The sequence below is a fragment of the Haliotis cracherodii genome, unplaced genomic scaffold, assembly GCF_022045235.1.
Source record: "Haliotis cracherodii isolate W230 unplaced genomic scaffold, xgHalCrac1.p SCAF_1, whole genome shotgun sequence".
Taxonomy (NCBI): Eukaryota; Metazoa; Mollusca; class Gastropoda; order Lepetellida; family Haliotidae; genus Haliotis; species Haliotis cracherodii.
The window spans coordinates 84,805,276-84,818,046 of NW_027266264.1; positions in this window are offsets into that span (position 1 = coordinate 84,805,276).

Below are 12,771 nucleotides of genomic sequence, written 5' to 3' on the forward strand. Positions count from 1 at the left end.
TTTTAGCCACAAAAAGGAAGATACATTTGGAGAGATAGGGTCACCCTGCCTGCAGCCTCTTTCATTTTGAAAAGATGTGGATAAATGCAAATGTTTGAATTACACATGTGTTTGGGTTGCTTATCAACATTTTGATCCATTTTCGAAGAGCTGGGCCGATACCATACTTTTCAAGGAGTAACAAATAAAATCTATCGATACAGTATCAAACGCTTTTCCAAAATCAATTAAAATCAGACGTCCAGGCTTATTTTGTTTCCTCGTTTCATAGAGCAGATCATATAGTAACCTAATAAAATCGCTTATGCTCCTCCCTGGTATAAAATGTATACATATACATTTTAATGTATGACCAACACGTGTAGATTTTCCTTAATTCTGTTAGATATTCATGTGCTAATTATTTTGTACAGCCTGTTTAAAAGAGATATGGGGCGCCAATTGTTCAATTGTCTTTATTCGGCTTTGAAACACAAGTAATGACGCCTTTACTGGTCGTAGTAGTATGCTAATTCTTCATATCTGTTTTCTCTCATTTTGCTTCATGGAAAACACAGCTTTTTTAGTTTTACCCATACTAATTGGTTCGTCTAATCTGTGAGCGGTTGCCTCATCTAAAATAGGAGTATCTATATTATAGAGAATATCACTACTCAATCCATTATGGTCTTTGTTAGACGAATATAAGGAGGTATAAAATTATCCTTGTCCAAGATCAATTGTCCTTCAATTATTTTGTTTATAAGCTTATCCATACACTTCCTGTTTTCCAAATGACAAAAAAATATTTTGTTTGTTTTTTTCCTTCATTGTTCCATCTGATTCGATTTCTAACAAAACTTCCTGTAATTTTTTCTTCCTTCAGATTTGAGAATTCAATTTTACTAGGAAAAGGTCTAGCCGAGCTTGATTTTTTTGTAGGATTTCTTTTTTTGTCGTAAAATTCTCTCCAGACATCGATCAAGTCGAATGATTCAATTTTTTTCAATAACCTTTTGTCTCGCCTTCAGGATATTTATATGCTTTTGTCTCGCCATCGGGTTATTTATGTGCTTGAAAGTTTCTAAGTCAACATCGGGTTGAAAGAACAAAGTTCCAATCTCGACAGGCTGCGAGAGATTCGTTATCTAAATCTGGAATATTAATAAATAACTTACCATAAATATAGGTCTGTACATAGGGTCATCTTCATTCCTTCAACTAACAAATCGACAATAATATAGTTTCGAATTGTATTTTTTGTGCTATTTATTTTTAATTCAAACAAATTTTGAAAATGTATGGCCACTCCTCTTGCATTTGATTTAAATAGTTCAACTACACCTCTTAGCCCCCATTCATTTAACAGTACATCTTCATCTTCCTTAGCGATATGTATATCTTGTAGACATATCATTAAAAACGTGTTTTCCTCCAAATATTCATTGAGACTTCTTTACACTTTTTATTTTCTGCTAGGCCTCTATAAATAGAAACAATGCTAACTTTGTTAACCATAGTCGGATTTGGCATTTGTTATATCAACTAAATTAACATTTTGCTCTGCAACATACACCCTGGGAAGGTTTATTAAGTTCAGAAAATAAAAACGGAAATAGAAAGTGTATAAAACAAAACAAAAAGGCAGACACTCTTATAATTCTCTTTGCAAAGGAGAGAGACTCTTTTTGCGATCAACGATCAACGCTAAGCGATCAAACATAGTTGGGTTTATTTCACTTTGAAAGTTACGTTTGGGTGAATGATCCAAATTAACTTCGCCTTTTTTGTCATTTGGGATTACAAACTCCATTTGAGACAGTTCATCTGAAGTGGGCCTGCGCACATGCAATAACTCGGCGTAGTTAAGTCACTTATGGAATACTGTAAGGGACATCCTCGCGATCTCAACAATTGGAAACGAGCCAAAAGTGCGAGAACGCGAGATTTTGGCCAAATCTCGCGACTTTTCGCGACCACCAAGTGTGTCATCTGAGTATAAAATCAACAGACTCTATCTTGGTGCCGACGTCCTCCTAAAGATATGAACATTTCTTTTGACATCACGTTGCACTATGCTCCAGAACCCAGCTCCAGTTTAATTGTTTTTACATGCCTTTCAACTGCTATCTTCATCTTCATCTTCTCGTCTTTCTCTGTATCAGTCTCAGTGTTCAGTGCCTCAAAGTTTCTTCCTCTGGTTCATCCGAATCTCCATTACCCAGTGACCCGTGATCCAACATGTGTCCGGTCTGCTGCGTGCCCAGCCCCTTCACCAAACCAGCACGTACAGCAGACCTTTCTTCTGACGATGGATGAGGCTTTTGTGCCTTCTTTTAACAGTTTTCGCAAGTTTTTTTTTATGCAGGACATGTTCCTTCGTAAAGTTATAGTCCTGTCTGTGTTTCATCCCAGTAGTCCATGCCTTACTGTTGTAATTCTCTGAGAATGCGTGAACCTATTTCTCTGTCAGTTGCCAGATCTTTAAGCTTAAACCAACTTAACCAACAATTGCATAGCCTTCATACTTCGCCAGCGGCAAGTCTACCAATAGCGATATTTCTCGTATTTCACTTCGTTAACTGATTGATCTGTGAAAAGGGAATGTGTCTTCCGGGTCAGAACAGATCTTCAGCAACCCCTGCTTGTCGTAAGAGGCGACTTAAGGGATCGGTGATCAGGCTTGCTGACTTGCTTGATGCATGTCATCGTATCCCCATTGTGCGGATCGATGTTCATGATATCAGTCACTGGATTGTCTGGTCCAGACTCGATTATTTACCGGCCACCGTCATATTGGTGGAATAATGTGTCGTTAAGCAACAATCAAGTATAACTTACCCCGGAAACCCGGACAAAATCCATGACTGGCATGCGAAAAGTGCTTTTCAATTTCACGCAAAAGTCAAATACAATAAAGTGTTTTGTGACACTTTATGAAAAGTCCACCCACATTTTATATGCTGCCTTTGAATATTGTACTACCACTCTATTGTAAACTGACATTGTAATTGCTGTGCAGTAATTTGTATTGACCTAGTGAATTTTGTAAAACAATTGTTAATTGTTTACGATTTGTTGGTTGTTTTTCGGTTTCACACTTAATTCTTTTACCTTCAGATTTTTGGGTTACCTCATTGTTGCAATTTGGGAATCGGAATGGGAACAATACATAAACTAGTTTTTATATTTTTTAGTTGTAGCATAACTTTAAGTGCTTGTGATTGACTGACTCACTCAGTGACTTATTGAGAGATTGATTGGTTGTCTTTACCATGTCCAATGGAATAAATGTCACCTCATACACACCCGCAGCTTGTCGTTATTCGTTTGGTTGTTTCGTTGTTTGTTTATTTGTTGTTAAACGCGGTACTCAGCAATATTCCAGCTATATGGCGGCGGTCTGTAAATTATCGAGTCTGGACAAGACCAGTGATATATATCATGAGCATCAATCGACGCAATTGGGATACGAAGACATGCATCAACCAAGTCAGCGAGCCTGGCCACCCGATCCAGTTAGTCGCCTCTTACGACAATCCTAGTCCAAGCATAGTCGCCTTTTACGGCAAGCATGGGCTGCTGAAGACCTATTTCAACCCGGAATCTTCACAGGACCTGTTTTCGTTATGACCCAATCATGCAGCATATGTACTGCGTCTGGGACTGGGGATGCTTATAACTGCAGTCACTCACAATCTCACATGATTCTTCTGCAGACATACCCTATCTGACAGCTGTTTACAGAACCAGCCACCGACTGTGCACTGGCTCTATTTTAAGACAACCACGGACACACTTGACCCCGAGGTTATACCGACCACACGTTTCATCAGCGGTGACGTCCTATTCCTGCCAGTCTGGCTGGCGGTGTGCGCTAATCAGCATATGCAACCCAGTGCACTGAGGGTGCACGAGCAGGAATAGAGCACCTGTACACATCGGCTATATTGATCGTAATGATCACAGCATGGACCAAGGTCATACGAACTACACTGACACTCAGAGAGAGAGAGAGAGAGAGAGAGAGAGAGAGAGAGAGAGAGAGAGAGAGAGAGAGAGAGAGAGAGAGAGAGAGAGAGAGAGAGAGAGAGAGAGAGAGAGAGAGAGAGAGAGAGAGAGAGATTTTTTAGCTTAAGTAGCAAAATCAGACATTTGTATATCTTTTTACAAAGAAAACCACCAAGCAACAATGTAATTTTCGAGGCAGACAATATCCTTTTTTAAAGGTCTGAAGCATAATTATTTCTTTTCAAGAATTAATTTCAGGGACAATTCAATTTTTTCGATGAAAACCCAGAAGCAGCAAGACAACGTCCGACCTAAACACGACAAGACAGCCTTTTTCAGGAATCACAACATCGAGCACGACGATGCCAGACAGTTTTGAATTCTAATGGTGGTTATACAAGATAGTGAGAATTATTTTTAATTACCTTGTTGATATGTATGATATATAACATGTACATCTAAAATCACTTTTTTGCAAAGTATAGTTTCATCAGGGCCCGGCATGACAAGTTGACATTCACGTTTGGCGCACTTGTGTAAATGAAATATAAAACACCAAAGTCAGGGAATAACCTGTCTCGATTCTCCACCGAAACAGATTCCATAGGGCGTAATAGGCATAAGTGATTGCAATGATATGAATGGGGCACTGAAAGTCAGTGCTGAGACCGGGTACGCAAATCTTCCCGAGGCATGGGAGTTAACTGACTTTAAAAATCGAGTTTCCACCCTTGCCGAACACGGCTGGAATTCCTGGGCCCGAACGTAGCGCCACCAGTGGCTATTACAAATTATGTCCCTTCTATGCCTCTACTATTGACCAATCAGATTTCACCTCTTGTATCACCTGCATTTGCTTCAAACAAAATGGTAGCGCCCAGTCAGGACGATCTGATCGATAATCGAGATCTAAATTGTGATAAAACAGGTCTTACATCGCGAAGTGCATCAAATCACCTTGATTAAAAACATGAAAAGATTTGGAAAATATCTGTTGACAACAAGTTGGCGGTGCACATGCTTTGCAAATCCCGCAATACACCGAAATCTGCATGACAGTTTACTGAACGGATTTCGATTTCGTTGCGTGATTGCGATTGGACTATGCATAGACTCGTTAGTCCAGCCAAACTGAAACTCCATAATACCAGCCTAGTTCGGCAAGGGTGGAATTTGGACTTTTATAGTCAGTTAACTCTCTTGCCTCGGGAAGATGAGGTACGCATGGCCTTTTAAGGGAACTAAATATAGTATGTTTGGGTGATTGCCCATATTCTTCTCACAAACAAATGTTGTACAAACAGAAGAAACATACCCACGATCGTTCTCTGGAAGAAATTCAATCATGGTAATTAAACTACAGGTTTGTGAAAGGTTCTGAGTCAACCATTTACCGCTTCACTATGTTCATCTCAAACATTACGAACGTCCCAGCATGTGATGATTTGATCGGTCTACGTCTTAAGTGCGACAACGCGTGAATCCCTTCGACTAAGGGGCTAATAGAAGCATGTACCCAGTCTGCAAGAATGCATGGCGCCGAATACTACTATTTATAGAGGTGAAAGCTAGATTTCTAAGTCATTGTACGCCGACTAACTACCTAATCTAATTATTCATCGGCCTCTTCATTAACAGTGATGTGCTTCAGCAAAAGCAAACTGTTGCCAAATACAATCTTTTTTAGTGTTGCAGTTTGCGTCTAACCTGGGCTTAACTTTACAAATCTAGACAAAGTGAACGAACATTGCTTGACCCGTATCATTTGCCTTGACTAGTGCACGTAGTGCAGAAACCAGTTTGAAATGTACGCCTACAAGCGTTTCCGTCTTTTTGAAAGTTTTCAGATTTCAGTTTAGCCAAAATTATAACCTCCCTGCACCAATTAATAAATTCGTGAACATGTTTTTTGTTTGTTGTTTAACGCCATACTCTGCAATATTCCAGCTTTATGACGGCGGTCTGTGAATAGTTGAGTCTGGACCAAACCATCCAGTGATTGATAACATGAGCATCGATCCACGCAATTGGGATACGATGTAAAGCATGAACCATGTCAGCGAGCCTGACCACCCTATTCCGATAGTTGCCTTTGGGGCAAGCATGGGTTGTTGAAGACCTATTCTACCCCGGTTACATGTGTAAAGGAGGTAAGTTATTAAGATCCCTCGAGATACATACAAAAATGTGAGCTGTCAGGTGCTTTCAATGTGCGACTAGTGTTCTTATTGGCCAAAATCATCCAAATTGCAGCCATGATTGTTTACTGCCGAAACGCATTTCTAGATGTTTTTAAGGACAAGCTGACATTGTGAAAGCATATATCCTTAATACCACAGAATGTAATGTAGTTCGAATGACTCGCGAATACAAAAGGGCATCCCACATCTCCATTCTTGGAAAATACCAAGTCGTGCCTGTGCATCAGAAACATGTCCCACGACGTGCCACTGAACGCTTATGTTAGGCCGAACCAAATTAATATTGTATCTCGTTCTCGGTCGCGTCTCTATGTTTGTTCTTTTCTGGAGTATTTAAAACACTATAAAGGCTCGTAGTAGTATACTCAGTAGTATTACTAAGATATCGTAAAATTGATTTTTTTAAACGTCGCTTGATATGTGCTCATGATAAAGTCGGAATCGTACACTCGACTCAACTTTATGCAGACATTTGCTCGTGATATAGACGGAATCGTACAATCGACTCAACTTTATGCAAACATTTGCTCGTGATATAGACGGAATCGTACAATCGACTCAACTTTATGCAGACATTTGCTCGTGATATAGACGGAATCGTACAATCGACTCAACTTTATGCAGACATTTGCTCGTGATATAGACGGAATCGTACAATCGACTCAACTTTATGCAGACATTTGCTCGTGATATAGACGGAATCGTACAATCGACTCAACTTTATGCAAACATTTGCTCGTGATATAGACGGAATCGTACAATCGACTCAACTTTATGCAGATATTTGCTCGTGATATAGACGGAATCGTACAATCGACTCAACTTTATGCAGACATTTGCTCGTGATATAGACGGAATCGTACAATCGACTCAACTTTATGCAGACATTTGCTCGTGATATAGACGGAATCGTACAATCGACTCAACTTTATGCAGACATTTGCTCGTGATATAGACGGAATCGTACAATCGACTCAACTTTATGCAGACATTTGCTCGTGATATAGACGGAATCGTACAATCGACTCAACTTTATGCAGACATTTGCTCGTGATATAGACGGAATCGTACAATCGACTCAACTTTATGCAGACATTTGCTCGTGATATAGACGGAATCGTACAATCGACTCAACTTTATGCAAACATTTGCTCGTGATATAGACGGAATCGTACAATCGACTCAACTTTATGCAGATATTTGCTCGTGATATAGACGGAATCGTACAATCGACTCAACTTTATGCAGACATTTGCTCGTGATATAGACGGAATCGTACAATCGACTCAACTTTATGCAGATATTTGCTCGTGATATAGACGGAATCGTACAATCGACTCAACTTTATGCAGATATTTGCTCGTGATATAGACGGAATCGTACAATCGACTCAACTTTATGCAAACATTTGCTCGTGATATAGACGGAATCGTACAATCGACTCAACTTTATGAAGAGATTTCTATTGGATATGGAAAGGGTTTTATCCCTTTTATCTATATTCAACTTTTCGGTACAAATGAAACCAGTAACGAGAAACATGATTGTAAAGATGTGGATTCATCCTATACGCGTCCTTTCTATTCAGCGTTTACAAAGACAGATTCATACCTCTGAGGCAGCCTGTTGTGGAAAGTGTTTCCCTAAAAACTACGAATGATGATATCACGCAATACCACACATAATGGGCAAAAGAAAAAATATCTGGCTTTCAAAAATGTTTCAGAAAATAAGCAACAAAAAGGAAGTTGTTTAGTCTTGGCGTTATTCCTACACACGTAGCGTTCAGCCGCACTATGCGAGACCAAAGATAACCATCGCGTTAAGTAAGACTTGAAAAGAACAGACCAGATTCGTTTACAACATGAGACTAAACCGTTCGCACCAAACAAACTCCTAACCTATAGGAGATGAATCAGGCCTTGGGGCGCACCAGGCATGGCAATAGCTAGCCCCTGATTAATTCCCCAGAAGTTCTATGAAGTCAGGGTCTATATTCTTTGTTGGATATATGCGCGCGTTACTTTATCAACCACTTGAACCCCGCAGCCGTGTCCTTTTCATAAGCTTGTCTTTCATGGTCGCAGAAGTCGCAATGTTCAACGGTTTCTCAGTCTACTGATTGTCTAACCGGTAGACGAGGATGCATTTGAGTCGTGAAGCAAAAAGGTTAAGCTTCCTGAAATTATTGATTGTATCATCTCCAGACGGGGTGGGGTCCTTAAACAAATCCCTGTGAAAAGCATTGATTGTTGACCAGTTAAGCCTGAGCAACACTATGAGGAACGTAAACGGCCCTTCAGGACAAGCACGGGCTGGAAGAGACAGACCCCTGTCCGTTTGTACTGGCTCTGTGCCAGACACGAAGTGGTGCGGTTTGTACCGGAGTCTGCCCCATGTGGACTGATCATCCTGTGTTCGATTAGCCGTGGAAATGAAGGCGTATTTGAACAGTCTGTTCTGGTAACCACGGATCGAACACGTGGGATGGAACCTGGGCTCTCGCTGCGGCATATTTTCTAACTGTCTGAGGAGTTGTTTTTTTGACAAGAGAACATTAGGGTAATCTTGGACCGATCTGTGTGCTGTATTTGCGCTCATTTGCAGTAATACGTTTATTCAGTGATTGACCTTGCTGAGTGGAGAAGGATACGTGGGCATTTCCTGTAGGCGTTTAATAACTTTGTTATCCCATTACGTCAAATTAATTCTGTTTAACTGCTTTTGCCAATGTTTTACCGTCGGCATAACAAAGAAAATAGAAGTCTTGCCCTACAAAATGGAAATTAGCATGAATGTTCAGATCAATCTGGGTCGGTGGAAGCTATAATGGAAGGAGAGCTTGCAACAGACATCGTGAAACTGTTGTAATGCAAGTTATAATAATAGAAATATCCCAACGACCACTGCATGGAATTTATGTGCAGTGTGTTGAGGAGATCAGCAACCTTGAAGAGTCCTACGCTTGGATGAAGTCGGCTGGCCTGAAAAGTGAAACAGAAGGCTTTCTGTTTGCTGTTCAGAACCAGTCACTTCCCACTCGAAACCGACAATGTGTGATTTTGCATAAAAATGTTACTATGAAATGTAGACTATGTAATGAATGTAATGAGACTGTCCAACACATTGTCAGTGGATGCCCAGCTTTGGCACACACACAGTATCTTAAGCGACATGATGGAGTGGCGGGATCGTTTTATTACCGTCTTCCCATGCTTGTGATTTTGACACAGAGGTCCATCCATGGTACGACCCAGAATATGTAGAGGGCGTCATGGAAAATCATAAATACAAAATTCTTTGGAATAGGCCCGTATACAGCCTCAGACGTATCCAGACCAACAAACCTGATCTTGTCCCTTTTGATAAATCTAATGCAATCATTCATAGTATTGAATTTCTGTCCCTTTTGACACTAATGTGATTGACAAGATTGAGGAAAAACATGGCAAATATGCAGACCTCGCTTTCGAAATGTCACGCTTGCATCCTAAATGCCAAGTTGTCCGACTCCCCATTGTTCTTGGTGCCTTAGGTTTGGTAGCTCCCAGTCTGTTGATTGACATTGTGAGAGTACCCGGGTTTGCTACCAAGAATACAGCCCTTCTGACAATCTGGGTAATGCAGAAGGCTGCAGTGTTGGGGAGTCTGCACATTCTCCGAAAAGTTCTGGGTGGGTTTGACTAGGCAGCGCTTCCTGGGAGAAATCCCATTCACTGTCTGGGCTGCGTGTAGAGGGTGCGAGGGCCCTGAGCTGATGATGAGCCTAACCAGCCTGACTGTGCCAGGATCACCCAAACCCTCTTTGCTGCATTTTTTATTTTAATCTGTACATAATGATAGGCTATTCATAGTGCGCATATATCCACACCACTCGGGGGCACGCGCCAAGCTCTATCAGTACCCCGGTCACTGGATCACTGTGCACTCAATCATTCTCAGCTCCCTGGGGAGTATACAACCCGAGGTGCCTGTTAGAAGGTTAACAACCACATTGCCATCTCATTCTACCGGGTAGATGAAGTTGTATATGGAAGAAATGTACCATGAAAGGTAAACTGGTAGCGGTTTGTCTATGTTAACCTTTCAAGAACATCGTGATGTCAAATATGACAAGGTCCAGTTATGTATTTGTATGTAACCGGCACAAAGAGACACAAGAATATCATGTTTACCTCGTTCTGCGTGTTGGGACAAACCCTTCATTGGGTCACTGACAAGGCATTCAATGGATGAGAGGTCTTGAATCCATGGGACTACAACAAATGTGCCCCTGGAATTAATGATTGTTCATGTTTATACCCATCCCCACCCCACCCCACCCCCACCCCCTCCTTCTCCCCTATAATATAACTGCTAAATCTATATCTTACCCCCTTCTGCTCAAGTTTGTGTATGTTACCTTGTAATGATCCTTTCAAAGAGAATATCATGTTTATCCACAATGACCTCTCGTAACACAGCCGCTAGTCCCTTATAAATGCCCTTAACCTCAATCAAGTCACAATTAAACATTGCTTTTCAACGTCGCAGTGGCATATGATCATTAAATCAGTAACTAATCATGTTTTGCGATGGAACCAACATGTTACATTGTAAGCATTAGTATCCAACTGACAAATCAAATTATACTTCAGATACCGTCACTGTTTGACATAAGGTGAGCGGTTTAATAACTTGCATGCACTGGCTACACGTGTAACTTACTGTCTCAATATGTTCCATGGATATCGGGCACCTTGGTCAAGTCAACACCAAGACTTTCATGTCCATCGGATTGATTACGATGTTTCATCTATCTGCCGCAAAGATCGATCCCTCCATTCTGAACGTGACAAATGCCCCCTCCGCCCACCTCGCCAATACTCTCCCCGGACAATCCACACAGATGAATTTGGTGTTGTGGGTACCGAGCACCGCCAGCAGTGAACAGTGACACTGAGAGAGGGGACCCGATGGCGGGCATACAACGGAAGGACGGTGTGGTACAGGCGGGTCGCAGACTGTAGCCATGCCATAACGAACTTGCCACGATGTACAGTTAGGTTAGACACGTTGTGTCCTCAGTTCCAATTTGTTGCATCATTTCTGACTCATTGGTTTGCTGAGGCTTCTGAACATAATCGGCATACACGCTTCCACAACGCTTCCACACGCGCTTCCACACACGCTTCCCGCTTCCACACGCGCTTCCACACACGCTTCCACAAAAGCTTCCACACTCGCGACTCGCTTCCACACACGCTTCCACACACGCTTCCACACTCCCATCTCGCTTCCAAACACGCGTCCTCACACGCATCTCGCTTCCACACTAGCTTCATTCCCACTTCCACACACACTTTCCGCTTCCACACACGCCTCCACACACGCATCTCGCTTCCACACACGCATCTCGCTTCCACACACGCTTCCACACTCGCTTCCAAACACGCATCTCGCTTCCACACACGCTTCATTCCCATTCCCACACACGCTTACTTCCCGCTTTCATATACGTTTCCGTGTTCCCCGGACATAAACATGCTAGTCTTTGACACATCGACCTTGTTCCCCGGACATAAACATACTAGTCTTTGACACACCGACCTTGTTCCCCGGACATAAACATACTAGTCTTTGACACACCGACCATGTTCCCTGGACATGACCATGCTGGTCTTTGACACACCGACCTTGTTCCCTGGACATCAACATGCTAGTCTTTGACACACCGAGAATGTTCCCCAGACATCAACATTCTAGTCTTTGACACACCGACCTTGTTCCCCAGACATCAACATGCTAGTCTTTGACACACCGAGCATGTTTCCCTGACATGACCATGCTAGTCTTTGACACACCGACCATGTTTCCTGGACATGACCATGCTAGTCTTTGACACACCGACTTTGTTCCCCGGACTTAAACATGCTAGTCTTTGACACACCGACCTTGTTCCATGGACGTGACCATGCTGGTCTTTGACACACCGACCTTGTTCCCTGGACATCAACATGCTAGTCTTTGACACACCGAGAATGTTCCCCAGACATCAACATTCTAGTCTTTGACACACCGACCTTGTTCCCCAGACATCAACATGCTAGTCTTTGACACATCGAGCATGTTCCCCGAACATGACCATGCTAGTCTTTGACACACCGACCATGTTTCCTGGACATGACCATGCTAGTCTTTGACACACCGACCTTGTTCCCCAGACATCAACATGCTAGTCTTTGACACATCGAGCATGTTCCCCGAACATGACCATGCTAGTCTTTGACACACCGACCATGTTTCCTGGACATGACCATGCTAGTCTTTGACACACCGACCTTGTTCCCCAGACATCAACATGCTAGTCTTTGACACACCGACCTTGTTCCCTGGACATGACCATGCCAGTCTTTGACACACCGACCTTGTTCCCTGGACATGACCATGCTAGTCTTTGACACACCGACCTTGTTCCCCAGACATGACCATGCTAGTCTTTGACACACCGACCATGTTTCCTGGACATGACCATGCTAGTCTTTGACACACCGACCTTGTTCCCCAGACATCAACATGCTAGTCTTTGACACACCGACCT